This window comes from Equus przewalskii, chromosome 3, assembly GCF_037783145.1.
Source record: "Equus przewalskii isolate Varuska chromosome 3, EquPr2, whole genome shotgun sequence".
NCBI classification, from domain to species: Eukaryota; Metazoa; Chordata; class Mammalia; order Perissodactyla; family Equidae; genus Equus; species Equus przewalskii.
In genome coordinates, this window is record NC_091833.1 from 46,856,006 (window position 1) to 46,868,580 (window position 12,575).

The 12,575-nt window shown below is 37.0% G+C and overlaps 1 protein-coding gene across 2 annotated transcripts in view; it reads right to left on the reverse strand.

The window, feature by feature from the left end:
- The window catches only part of CCSER1 (coiled-coil serine rich protein 1), a 1,207,616-nt gene that overhangs the window by 232,690 nt on the left and 962,351 nt on the right, over positions 1-12,575 (reverse strand). The window lies entirely within an intron of this gene.

Here is a 12,575-nt window from a genome sequence, read left to right on the forward strand (position 1 = left end):
CTTCTGTAGAAGATCCTTGGATACTGACATGAGGGATAAAAGCAAATAATTTGTATTAGTCTGTAAAGTTTCATTGTTTTCCAAAGCTTTTTTTCCATTAAAAATTATTCAGAACACTATCATGATAATTTTTCTTAATTTCCTACTGGGTCTGAATAGATCACAAGATATTAGGACAAGCTTGATTTTCGGGGCAATTCTTGGGCTTAAATTGTGATTGCCAGTTATCAATAGTATGATCAGGAGAGAACGAAAGATTCTTTCATTGACTCAATTATCTTATGAGTAAAATGCGGGTAATACTATCCAAATAAGCTCCTTGTAAGGGTCAAATGAGAACTGACATGAAGACTCCATTTTCACATAGGAGCTCACAATTAGTTTTCTTTTTCAGAATTGTATATGCCACTCTTTTAGAGGAGAAACAGAATAACCGAGACTGAGAAGCTTTGTTGTTCTCTATAGCATAATTTTTTGAGTGCTGTTTCTGTCCAAATGTCCAAACACATTAGCAGTATTCTCATATCATTTACTAAGTTCTTGAGTCCTTACTACGTTTCAGGCTGTACTCTACATTTGAAATGCATTCCTGCCTTCTCAACCTTCAAATTGTGAATACTGTCCCTGAAGTATTTTATTTTCATTTAAAAAAACTTTCTCAGAGAAAGATGAGGTGCTGTCATGCATGGTCTTGGCCAGAGGGAATATGCCATGCAGGTAGCAGATACTTTTCAGAAATTTCATGACTATCAGGAAGACGACTTAAGAATTCCTCCAGTGTCGCATTTTCCATCATCTGCCGAAGTTATTTTTGCTGTAAAACATTACAATAGAAGATATTGGCTTCTGAATACATTTTTCTAAAGTGAAAATATAAAATCAGATGATGCATGAAGTTTACATGAAGAATGCTACAGAGAATAGAATACCACCTTGGAGGCAGAATAAGTTAAAAACAAAAAGAAACCTGCTTTCATCAGTATTCTCAAATTAGATTGATTTGACTGCAGTCTCAAGAGAATGATGTGCCTATCTTCTAGCAGTAGAATGAAGTACTGTCTTCTAGGATTTGAAGACAAATTTATGAAAGGAAACCTCTGTGTTCATCAAAAGTCTATTACCAATTCACATGTGCTATTGTTTCCAAACAAAAGACAACAGCGTCCATTATATGTGAAGGGCTAGCCAGGCCTGTAGAGTTAAGCAACTTTGACATTCCCTGATGTAACACTTTTTTTTTCTTTCGGTGAGGAAGATTGGCCCTGAGCTAACATCTGTTGCCAATCTTCCTCTTTTTCCTTGAAGCACAATGGCCCTGAGCTAACATCTGTACCCATCTTCCTCCATTTTGTGTGTGCGTCATCCACACAGCATGCCTTGATGAGTGGTGTAGGTCTGCACCCAGGATCTGAACCCATGAACCAAAGCTGCTGAAGCAGAGTGCACTGAAATTAACCACTGTGCCAGTGGGCCTTCCCCTCATGAAACACTTTTATACAGAAGAAATTGGCTAAAATATATAAAATGTATCAGTCCTCGTGTGAAAGGAAGTAAAGAAGAGATGCTGTAAAAGAGCAATAGGAAACGTTGATCTATAAAGCCCCATCCTTGATTCCCCTTCTCCCACTTAGTTGTCTGGTCTTCCTGTGTGTTCCTCAGGTTTCTCCAGCACTGGTGGCAGGAGAACACCTGTTTACCCATCTGTCAGCTACTTCGTTTTTGCTCTAACTTCCCAGTAGCAACTGCAGGATTGGAACATGGAGAAGTATATGGCCCAGGGCCACTGCTCTAATTAGGCGTGATTGTGAGTAATTATAGCAGACAAATACAGCACAGGGAAAGGTCTTTTTCCTAAGGTGAAGACTGTCTTTTGGTGTATATATATTTATAAGAAATCCCATAGCGTTTACCCTGTTTTTCTTATTATTTATGATCGCTTGTGCTGTTGGCTGTCAAACTTGAGTATACATTCCTAAGAGGACACATCTATTTGATCTTGCAGAATAAACATAGTGTGTGCACTTTATAATCAATTGTAGTCTTAAGTAAAATATGAAAATTGTCACAGGAATTTTACAGATAAAACATAAATTTCAAACATGGCTCTGACTTGCAGTTGAATACACAAATCTATAGCCCCGGAGTCTTTGAAAAGGAGCTCATTCTCTTCTAAGAAACACTGACAGTATAGCACTTACTGAGTGCTTACAGCGTACCAGGTGTTGTTCTGTGTTCTTTGGATTTGTTCATTTATATGACCCTCAGAACCCTGTGATTTAAAAACTATCATTATGCTTCTTTCACAGACCCAAGATGTGAGACAACTTGCCCAGGGTCACATGGTTGATAACTGGGGAAACTAGCAACTGGAGGAGACAGTCCAGCACACGTCTACTCTCTGAACTGCCATGCCATGCTATTAGTTGTAAATAATTGAAAATGCCTAGGCTTATAGTCATGTTCAATGAAATATTAATTGATCCTTAATCTTTGAAAATTAATTATTACTGATATTACTGATCAAGTTCATTGGTTCACTGTTGTGGGGTTTTTTCCCCTCAGATTTCCATCTGCAAGAAAAAATTTAAATTGTTTAATTTTTATCTCTTCAGTTCAGTGCATTGGTGCCTGTAAAGAACATAGAGCAGTGCCTGGCAAATAGAAAATACTCAATAAGCGCTAACATAAACTACCATGATACCAGTGATTCTTCATCTTATAACTTATTCCTTCACAATTGTGTATGTGGCGCCAATATACTGCCAGGTACTGACTGGGTTAGGCCCTGGAAATACCATGACCAATGTGGCATTATTTCTGTCCAAAAGGAGTTTATAACAGGGTATAGCATTTTCTATTATCCCCGGGGCCACAGCATTTCAATGTGTGGGGCTGGCTTTCATTTGCATCCCTTTGCCTGAGGGCCATATCAGCAGTCACTGGAGATTACTCTGCCCCCAGCTCAGGACAGCCAGAGGAATAATTATACTCTTGTGCACATGTGCACATACCCCCCCTCAACTCTTGCTATGCTGCCCTGCCCTGGGGTTTAAAACCTCCTGGGTCCCAAACAAAGGGGGAGTTTCTCTAATAGATACACTGGAACCCCTCAAACTTCTTGTACTTTCTTGTGATAAATATTTCTGTTAAGGGTAAAATCTGGCACTGAAACTGTGGTATCTTGGACTATTTTTACGTTAGAAATTCAGTTATGAAAAAGTGGGTGGTATGAGCCATGTCAAATAACTCTTGTTTACCTATTTATCTTCTTCTGTTCCCTCTCTACCCCCCATCTTCAAGAATATATTGTTCTTGAGATAGAATCACAACAGAGTGCAAAGCCAAGAGAACAGAGGTAAGAAATATATATATATATTCTACATTATAATATTTTTTTCATGTAATTAAATACAAAGAAATCATTGCAGCAATCCTCAATACTCAGCTCTACGGCTTGCCATCAGATGGGAGAAAAAAATTACCACAGAAAAGCCAGAAGTGTAGAGTAATGATATGAAATCTATAAAGACAGCCAGAATGTTTTGTAAGAATAGAAAATTTATCAATATTGTTTGATAGAGTCCACCAACAAAAGTTTGGGTTTTTTTCAGACTTAGGACTTCTCATGCAATAAAGCATTTTTCAAGTCATTCAAGCAAATTGCATTATGAAATACTCTAATTTGAGTCAATACTAATATTATTTAATCATAAAAATATTTGATATATTCTTTCTCCATTTAACAATAATGAACAATTTGCTAGCTGCCTGATGAATTCATGTTTACTTTTACATAGTTTTCTCTTTCATTAAATGCATCAGAAAAGTATGATCATGTTTAATCTCATGAAATGCATTTCAAATAAAATTTTAATTTGTATATTTTACAATTATTTCTCTAAATTTGTAATGTATTATAATTAATTGTACAAAACACCAATTAAATTGATGTCAGCAAGAAAATATTTTTAAGCACTTAGCATCTTGTGAACATGGCAAAAAAGATTTTAAAATTTTTATGCACATGTATTTGTAGGTAGATATGCTAAGCATAAAAATGTGTTATACTTTGATAAAAATATTTAAATGTCATAATGGAAATATCAATTCAAACAGTAAAAGGAAAGAAATACATTTTTCAAGTGCTAAAGAAGAGCTGGTTTGTATTTTTCGAATGTTGGTAAAGGGTATCAAATAATCATGATTCTTATATTCCTTTAAATGAATGATATAACATTTTTATTAGTGCAGGTTTGCCATATGCTGGAAGCAACAGCCATTGCAACCATAGAAAATTTAAGATGGATAAATTTAGGTGCCACGCTAAACAAGTGTGAAGAGGTACATAATTTTTAAAACTTTTATTAAGGGATATGGAGTCCACTGGTCTGTACTGTATGTTCCATGCTTTCCTTTTTTCTTCAGAGCACTTATTTTAGTTTGTACTTATGAATTCATTTCTATATATTTGAATAGTGTTAATCTTCCCCACTAATTTATATGTTTCAAGAAAGCAGGGATGAGCTTTAGCTTTGTCTGCCAGTATATTCCCAACGACTTGCACAGAGCCTAGACTCTCACAGACATTTAGTATGTCTGTAGTTTAAATAGTCACCTAACTAACCTCCAAGCAAAATAGCATCTTGCATCACCTCAGGATCACATTAAAATTTCTGCCTCTTTCTCCATGATATCCTTCTATAAGTCTGGATAGATAAATCAGTGCTGTCTGTGGCAATTAGTATTATCATATATTTTATGACTATTGTAATATAGTCATCCTTCTACTAACACTAGATGATTAGCTTTTTATTACTATTCATTTTTAGAGATGACTTTTAGACCTAGAAATTGTTCTACAATATAAATTTGTATAACTTTTATAAGTTGAATTCTGCTACTTATGCCAAAATTGTTTCAGTTTTTGAAGACTTCATATGTTTGATGTCTTATAGTTTTCCTGCATCTTAAAAATCAGAATCATTTTCCCTCACTTTCAGTCCTACAAAACTTAATCATCAGTTCTCTTACTCAAGGGAAGCTCATCAGAATAACAGTTGACAATGAGAAGGGAAAGTGAATGCGCTGTTGCGCAACAACCCATGCTTTCAAAAAATAAATGTGTTTTCTGCATTATTGTTAAAAGGCAAATTTATTGGAAGGCTGTCCATATGCATTTCTGCATTTATTTTAATCAAACAGTAACCAGTATTTCTTTTTATAAAGTGCCGCTAATACATATGCTAAATTCACTACATGAACATGTGGCACTGGCTTTAAGATCCATACACCAGGTAGTCTCTTTGCATATAAGTTCATGCTTTTATAGATAAAATTTTAGCAACATTTACCAAAAATATAGACAGCTACTTTGGGTAAAAGAAATGAACTCAAGGGGCCGGCCCCGTGGCCAAGTGGTTAAGTTCGTGCACTCCACTTCGGTGGCCCAAGGTTTCATAAGTTTGGATCCTGGGCGCAGATGTGGCACCACTCATCAGGCCATGCTAAGACGGGGTCCCAAGCAGCACAACCACAAGGACCTACAACTAGAATATACAACTATGTACTGGAGGGCTTTGGGGAGAAGAAGAAGGGAAGCAAAAAAAAAAGATTAGCAACAGATGTTAGCTCAGGTGCCAATCTTTAAAAAGAAAAAAAAAAAAGAAAAAAGAAATGAACTCAAAGGTTAGTGTATGAAGATTATATTTGCTTCCACCACAGAATTCTGATAATTGCATATATGTTATAAACATGTTTAATGAAAGAATGAAATAAATAAACTAACCTTTTTGTTGTTTTTTCTGTTTTTGTGGAAAATATTGCCGTAACATTGTCTACTATTAGGGGAAAAAAAATCCATACTAAAATGTCTTCATTTGGCAACAACAAAAAAATCTCCAGCACTTTTCTGGCAGGAGAAAACACTGCGATTCTGATAGCCCTTTTGAATAACAGAATGCAACTCCAGATAACTTAAGGTTTGATGCCTAAGCTTTCAGACTAGTTGCTGAATAGAGTAAGCTTTATGAATGGCTTTTTAGCAAGTACTTAAAGGTCCTAAAAGGTAGAGACTGGAGAATTTCTAATAACAGCTACACATGGGCACGTGCTTAAGACAAGATTTTAACATGTGTCAGATTGAATCTAATCTTCTTCTGTAAATACATCATGATCTTCAAAAATTATGTAACAGCTCTGTGAAAGTAACAGTAACAATAAAGTAATACTTATATTAAAGTAACAGTTCAATCATTCAGAAATTGTTGCACATAAACAAGTCCGTTTCAAAAGTTATCCCTTCTAGATAATAACGGGTTAGCACTTTATTTCAGAGCAATACTATCACCTTGTGGCAGTTCCTGAGGGAAAAAAGGCCAATGGGTCCATTGAGTCAAAAGAACAGGCCCACTTAGCTAACTGAACTCTATTTTGGTAGAGAGCAAAAAAGCAATGCTCTCTAATCCTAGAACCAGAACTGAGGCTTGGAATTCAGGGGAAGATGAGATAGATCAGAGCTAGAAATGAGAAATTTTAGATAGTCATGTCCTTCAAGACGGCACGTTCACCAAGGAGAAGAGCCTGATGGAAGTGAGGAGGAAAGTGCAGTAGAGCAGGTTAAACCCATAGTCGAGACAATGATAATAAATGGCAGTAGATAAGGCCAATGTTGTAGTTAAAAGGCCTCAGATCAGATCACTGGAGTGCAAAACACAGGATGTAGAGGAGGTTAGCTGAAAACAGTTGAGCTTCAGCTGTTAGACTGTGCTGTATAATCAATTTAGTTGGTCTTTTTCCTCTGTGGGGAAGACTCTAAACGCTTGCAATTTCCCAAATGATAGAAGTGTCTTTGTTATTCATGATGAGTGGGTCCCTCGGACCACACCTGAGTTTATGCTAATGAAGTGATTGAGACAGGCCCTGAGATAGTTACAGAATGAGGGCTGGCTATGCTGGAAAGACCAACCATGTGATTAGATGGGAAAAGGAAGTGGAGTTAGAAATTGAGTTTAATTATATGGGCAATGATTTGATCAATCATGCCAATGTAATGAAATCCCATTAGCATGGACTCAACGCTCAAGACAGCTTCCTGGTTAGTGATACACATTGATATCTGGGAATGTGAACTGTCCTAACTCCACAGGGAAGACACAGAAGTTCCACATTTAGGACTTTCCCTGACTGCATACTATGGTTCTTTTCTTCTGGTTGGTCCTAATTTACATCCTCTATAATAAAACTGCAATTGTACATATAACACTTTCCTGAATTTAGTGAATTGTTCTATCAAATTATCAAATCTGAAGCATAGTAGAAACCCCCAATTTAAGGGCCAGCCAGTTGGCGCAGCATTAAGCTGGCACATTCTGCTTTGGCAGCCCGGGGTTCGCTGGTTTGGATCACAGGTTCGGACCTACGCACTGCTTGGCAAGCCATGCTGTAGTAGGCATCCCACATATAAAGCAGAGGAAGATGGGCATGGATGTTAGCTCAGGGCCTGTCTTCCTCAGCAAAAAGAAGAGATTGGCCGCAGATGCTAGCTCAGGGCTAATCTTCCTCAAAAGAGAAAAAAAAGAAAGAAAGAAACAATTTGTAGCCAGTTCCTCAGAAGTGTGAATGGTTTCAGAATGTCTGAGCCTGAAGCTGATGTCTGAAGTGAGGGTAGAGTTGTAAGCACAACATAAGCTGTGCCCTTAACCTATGAAATTTGACCTACCTCCAGATAGTTAGCATAAAAAATTGCATTGCAAAGTGGGATACAAGGATATTATGGAATTCCTCCCAAAAAAGAGATAGGAAATAAGTAGAGCCCTATATTTAAGCCTGATGAAAATTATGAAATCAAGTAATCATAAAAGAACTTGATAAGACACTAATTTATTTTGCCCCAGATAGAAGGAGATCTCAAATTCAGAGCAAAATAAACAGAGTTTGACTTGATAATGACAATATTAATACAATTAACATCAAGCTACTGAAGTATGACTTTTCTCAACTATAGAGAGAACTAATCCAGAGTCTAGGAAAGGACTGGGTTTATAGATATTGATAATGTGGCAACAGATGGGAGTGAAAAGAGGATGCAAGAATTAGGAGGCTGAAAGGTTATGAAAAACACTGAGATTGTCCCTATACAGTGCTCTCTGCTTCTGTTTAACCTGTTATTTTTAATTTTGATATTTTTGTTAAAATAATACATACTTCAAGATTAAAAAGTGTCATGTCAGACACTTAAAAAAACACAGGTAAACAAAAATATGGAAATAAAAGCACCATTTTCTTATTATCCAAACACTGTAATTACTTATACTTTATAGTATATTTTTCCAGATAATTTTCTGTGTGTACAAATTTTATATGTTTTTTCACCAAATGAGATCATATTGTACATTATTTTCTATAAACAGATTTTTCTCAATTACAACCTCAACTCTTTCCATATCAATGTTTTTATCTTATTTAATACCCAATTATATTCAAATTTTCCTTAATTGTCACACAGATATTCTTTGTAGCTGTCCAAATTGAATATAATCCAGGATCGTGAAATCCATGTGATGGTTATATCCTTATGTCTCTTCTACTCAAACATTGCATACCTCTTTTATGATATGACTTTTCACTTGATTGGGCCAGTTGTTCCATAGAATATCACACCTTCTCAATTTTTTTGCTTGTGTTACCACACAAAATTTGGGTTCACTTGCCTGATGCACATAAACCAGCCAATTAATTATGGCATCAGCCTTTGGGAAAGAGAAATCAGCTTTATTCTGTGAGATTGATCTGCAGGGAGACAGGAGGCGTGTGCCCTCTGATCTGTCTCCCTGACTCAGGATTTGGGGCAAAATTTAAGAGGTTAGAGAAAACAGGCTGTTACGTGGAAACGCTGGTGGGACAGGATTTGATTGGTGGGCTTCAAGCATTTATAGTAAGGTTTTAAACATTCATGACAGGGTTCTAAAGATTTCTGATGAGGTAGGGAAGGAATTTTAACACCAGATCTTCCTAAATGAGGGACCTCTCACTTCTGATAAGAGTTTAACTTTCAAATTTGAGTCAAGTCCCAGACATTGGGCTCCGTGGGAAGGAGGATCTTTGGTTCCTCAGTCATTTCAGGTCAAGATTTCTTCTTTTGCACACACTCTGGCTACATGACTGCAGATATTCTGAAAGGCAATTCTTTTGTTTGTTTTTTTTTAAAGATTTTATTATTTCCTTTTTCTCCCCAAAGCCCCCCGGTACATAGTTGTATATTCTTCGTTGTGGATTCTTCTAGTTGTGGTATGTGGGAGGCTGCCTCAGCGTGGTTTGATGAGCAGTGCCGTGTCCACGCCCAGGATTCGAACCAACGAAACACTGGGCCGCCTGCAGCAGAGCGCGTGAACTTAACCACTCGGCCACGGGGCCAGCCCCCCTGAAAGGCAATTCTTAATCACTCTGTTGATAAGAGATGGGGTCAGTTGAACTGGGCCTGCAGGGCCCATGGTTTCAGGTGGCCTCATGATGTGGATTAGTTTATTATCCTGCTCTTCATATTTCTTACAAACTAATAGTTCTAAAGGTTTGATGATTGAAATTAAAATGTTTTATAATTAAGTCTGAGGTGCTGTTGCATATTTCATATTGTATTATATAGGGAGATACACAATTTCTAGTTGATTGATGATTAATGACAATAAGAATGATCTTGGGATTAGGGTAATGATCATTCCATTATATAGTTGCATTTTCTTCCCGATAACTAAAATAATCTGTTTTGCTTTGGAAATATGAAATATCTAATTCTTCATCAAATCTACACCTAATGCTCTTAACAAAGTTGATAATCTCTGCCTCGGTTAATAATTTCATTAGGTCTCCACACTTTCATTTACTTTGTGTCTCCTCTGATGCAAAAATGTCTTCTTTGTAATGATATTTTCAAGATATATGCATCTTCCACTAGATTATAAGCACTGAAAAGCAGAGACTAAGTCTTTATTTTTGTACCCTCTCAGTATCTAGCACAAATTGGACATGTTAAAAAACGAGGCTGTTGAATTATGTTTGAAAGCAGAACCGATTAGAGAAAATAAGAGAAGGAAGGTATTGAATGTCCAAGATATGGGCTAAACACTAAGGGTTACTAACTGTTATGGGTTGAATTGTATCCCCCCCAAATTCATATGTTGAAGTGCTGACTCTCAGTACTTTAGAATGTGGCCTTATTGGGAAACAGGGTAGATGCAGACGTAATTAGTTAAGTTAAAATGAGGCCATACTGGAGTACGGTGGGCCCCTACTGGAGTAGGGTGGGTTAGGGCCGCTAATCCACTATGACTGGCATCCTTATAAAAAAGGGAACTTTGGAGAGAGACAAGCACACAGGGACAATACCATGTGAGGAGTAGAGTTACACTGCCATGAACCAAGGGACAAAGAGAAGTTAGGCGGTAGGTTTGGAACACACCCTTCCCTGCAGCCTGTAGAGGAAACATGGTCCTGCCTGCGCCATGGTCTCGAACTGCCAGCCCCCAGAAGGGTGAGAGACTAAATTCGTTAGTTAAACTGCCCTGTTTGTGGTACTTTGTTACGGCAGCCCCAGGAAACTGATACACTAACCTATTCCTGTTCCAAATCCAAATTCGCGCTGACACTTAAGAGCTCTAACCCACAGACCTAAAATAAACAAAAAGAAAAGAAACCAAATTCCAAAGTAAATACTTAAAAAAAAAGAAAAGGGTTGGCTTTGGGCTTACATTCCATCGCTAGCTGTGAGCTGCTTTGCTCCTCGTAGGACACAAAGGGCTGCCAGCCTTTTGTGTAGGATTGCTCTATAACATGTAACACTGTATTTTAAGCAAACATTCATTTGTGGCAAGTCAATATCACAAATGAAATATTGTCTGAGAAGAAAGAAAAATCAATATCCACCTTTAGGGTCATTAAATTTTGATAAGGATTTTCTGCAAACATCAATATACTACCAAACAGATATGTATTGCATGTTTTTTTTCTTTCTATTTAATGAAATCTGTCTAGGAATCCATTTGAACTCACAAACACACATTCACACACACATGGAGTTTTCTTCTGAAGCACCAATGGCCTCCTTGAAGATTTTTGATGTTGTTGTTTCTTTTGTTTTAAACAGATGCATTAACAGATATCAGCTTTGCCATTAGAAGGAACAGAGTGCCAGTGCATGGAGACACGCACCCCAATGTCTGGATAGGTAGTTGTAAAATTAAAATAGAGCAATCAGCTAAAAAGTATAGAGGAGATTAAAAATTTTCACTGGCCATATTTTTTTTAAGATTTTTTATTTTTGCTTTTTCTCCCCAAAGCCCCCTGGTACATAGTTGTATATTTTCAGTTGTGGGTCCTTTCACTGGCCATGTTTGAGACAGATGTTGCTATTAAAAAAAAAGGGAGAAAGAGAACATGCTGTAGATTGATATCTGCGAAGAACTCAGGATGAAAATTAGAACAACCACAAAAACTGTCCTAAAAAAGCTGGCCTGCTCACCTTCCCACAGGGTTTGAGCCAGTAACCAGAGAAATCACCATTTTTTTGACTGGGCTAAAATGATGGAAATTGCTTTTCATTAACATTTTTTACATTGTATCAAGAGGTAAACTTTAAATAATCCATTTCCAGACAGAAGAAGAAACATTTTGCTAAATTATGTTTTATACATTTACTTGCTTGATTACATGTTAAAAAAAACTTTAGGCTTTCAAAATATTTCTTGTATATTTTTAATGCCAGAAACCTAGCTATACCTTACCATTGGCTAATTATCTTTATCCCAGTCCACTCAACGTTTTATTAACATTCCTCATAAAATAGGCTAATGACAATTTGAATGTTCTGGGTCAGTAATTCTCAAACTCTTTGTTTATGCATGCTTTCAAATATGTGCATGTTCGTGCAACAGGAGGGATGCATTTTTTGGCGACTTGGAATGATTGAACAAATAAGTTGTTAAATTATAGCCACTCTGAAGATGTGTGGCACCCCAGACATAGTAGGTCAGCAAATACTCTTCCACTTTCTGCTAATCCCCTGAGGTCGTGATAGGCCGGACAACACTGCTTGCATATAATGTCCATGAAAATCTTTACAGATCTCTCCAATCAAGTATTGTATGTTTGATGTCTTTTATGATGGCAAAGGACTTCCACAGACTCCTAATTATTTATTGATCTTGACTTTCCATTTTCTGGAACATTTCCTTCAAAGTACTTCAAGGTACCCTAAAACTTTTAATATCCAGCATGATACTCTCTCCCTTCATGCCTTTGGGACAGGGACTGCATTTTTGGAAAGGAGAGGGCACTGAACTCAGATTAGGGCAGAGATGATCATTACCTAAGCCCAAGACCGTAGTAGTAGTGGGAATTAACGTCTACAGATGGAGAGTGCTCAACAGTCTGAAGCATCACCTTTTATTTGCTAAAAGCATTTCATAGCTCTCAGATCACAAGGAAAAATTAAGAGTACAGTATACTCTAAAGGGCTATTAAGAAGACAGAGAACCTGATGGTATGTCAGTGATCCCTGGGCCCCATTCAAAGAGGTATACATG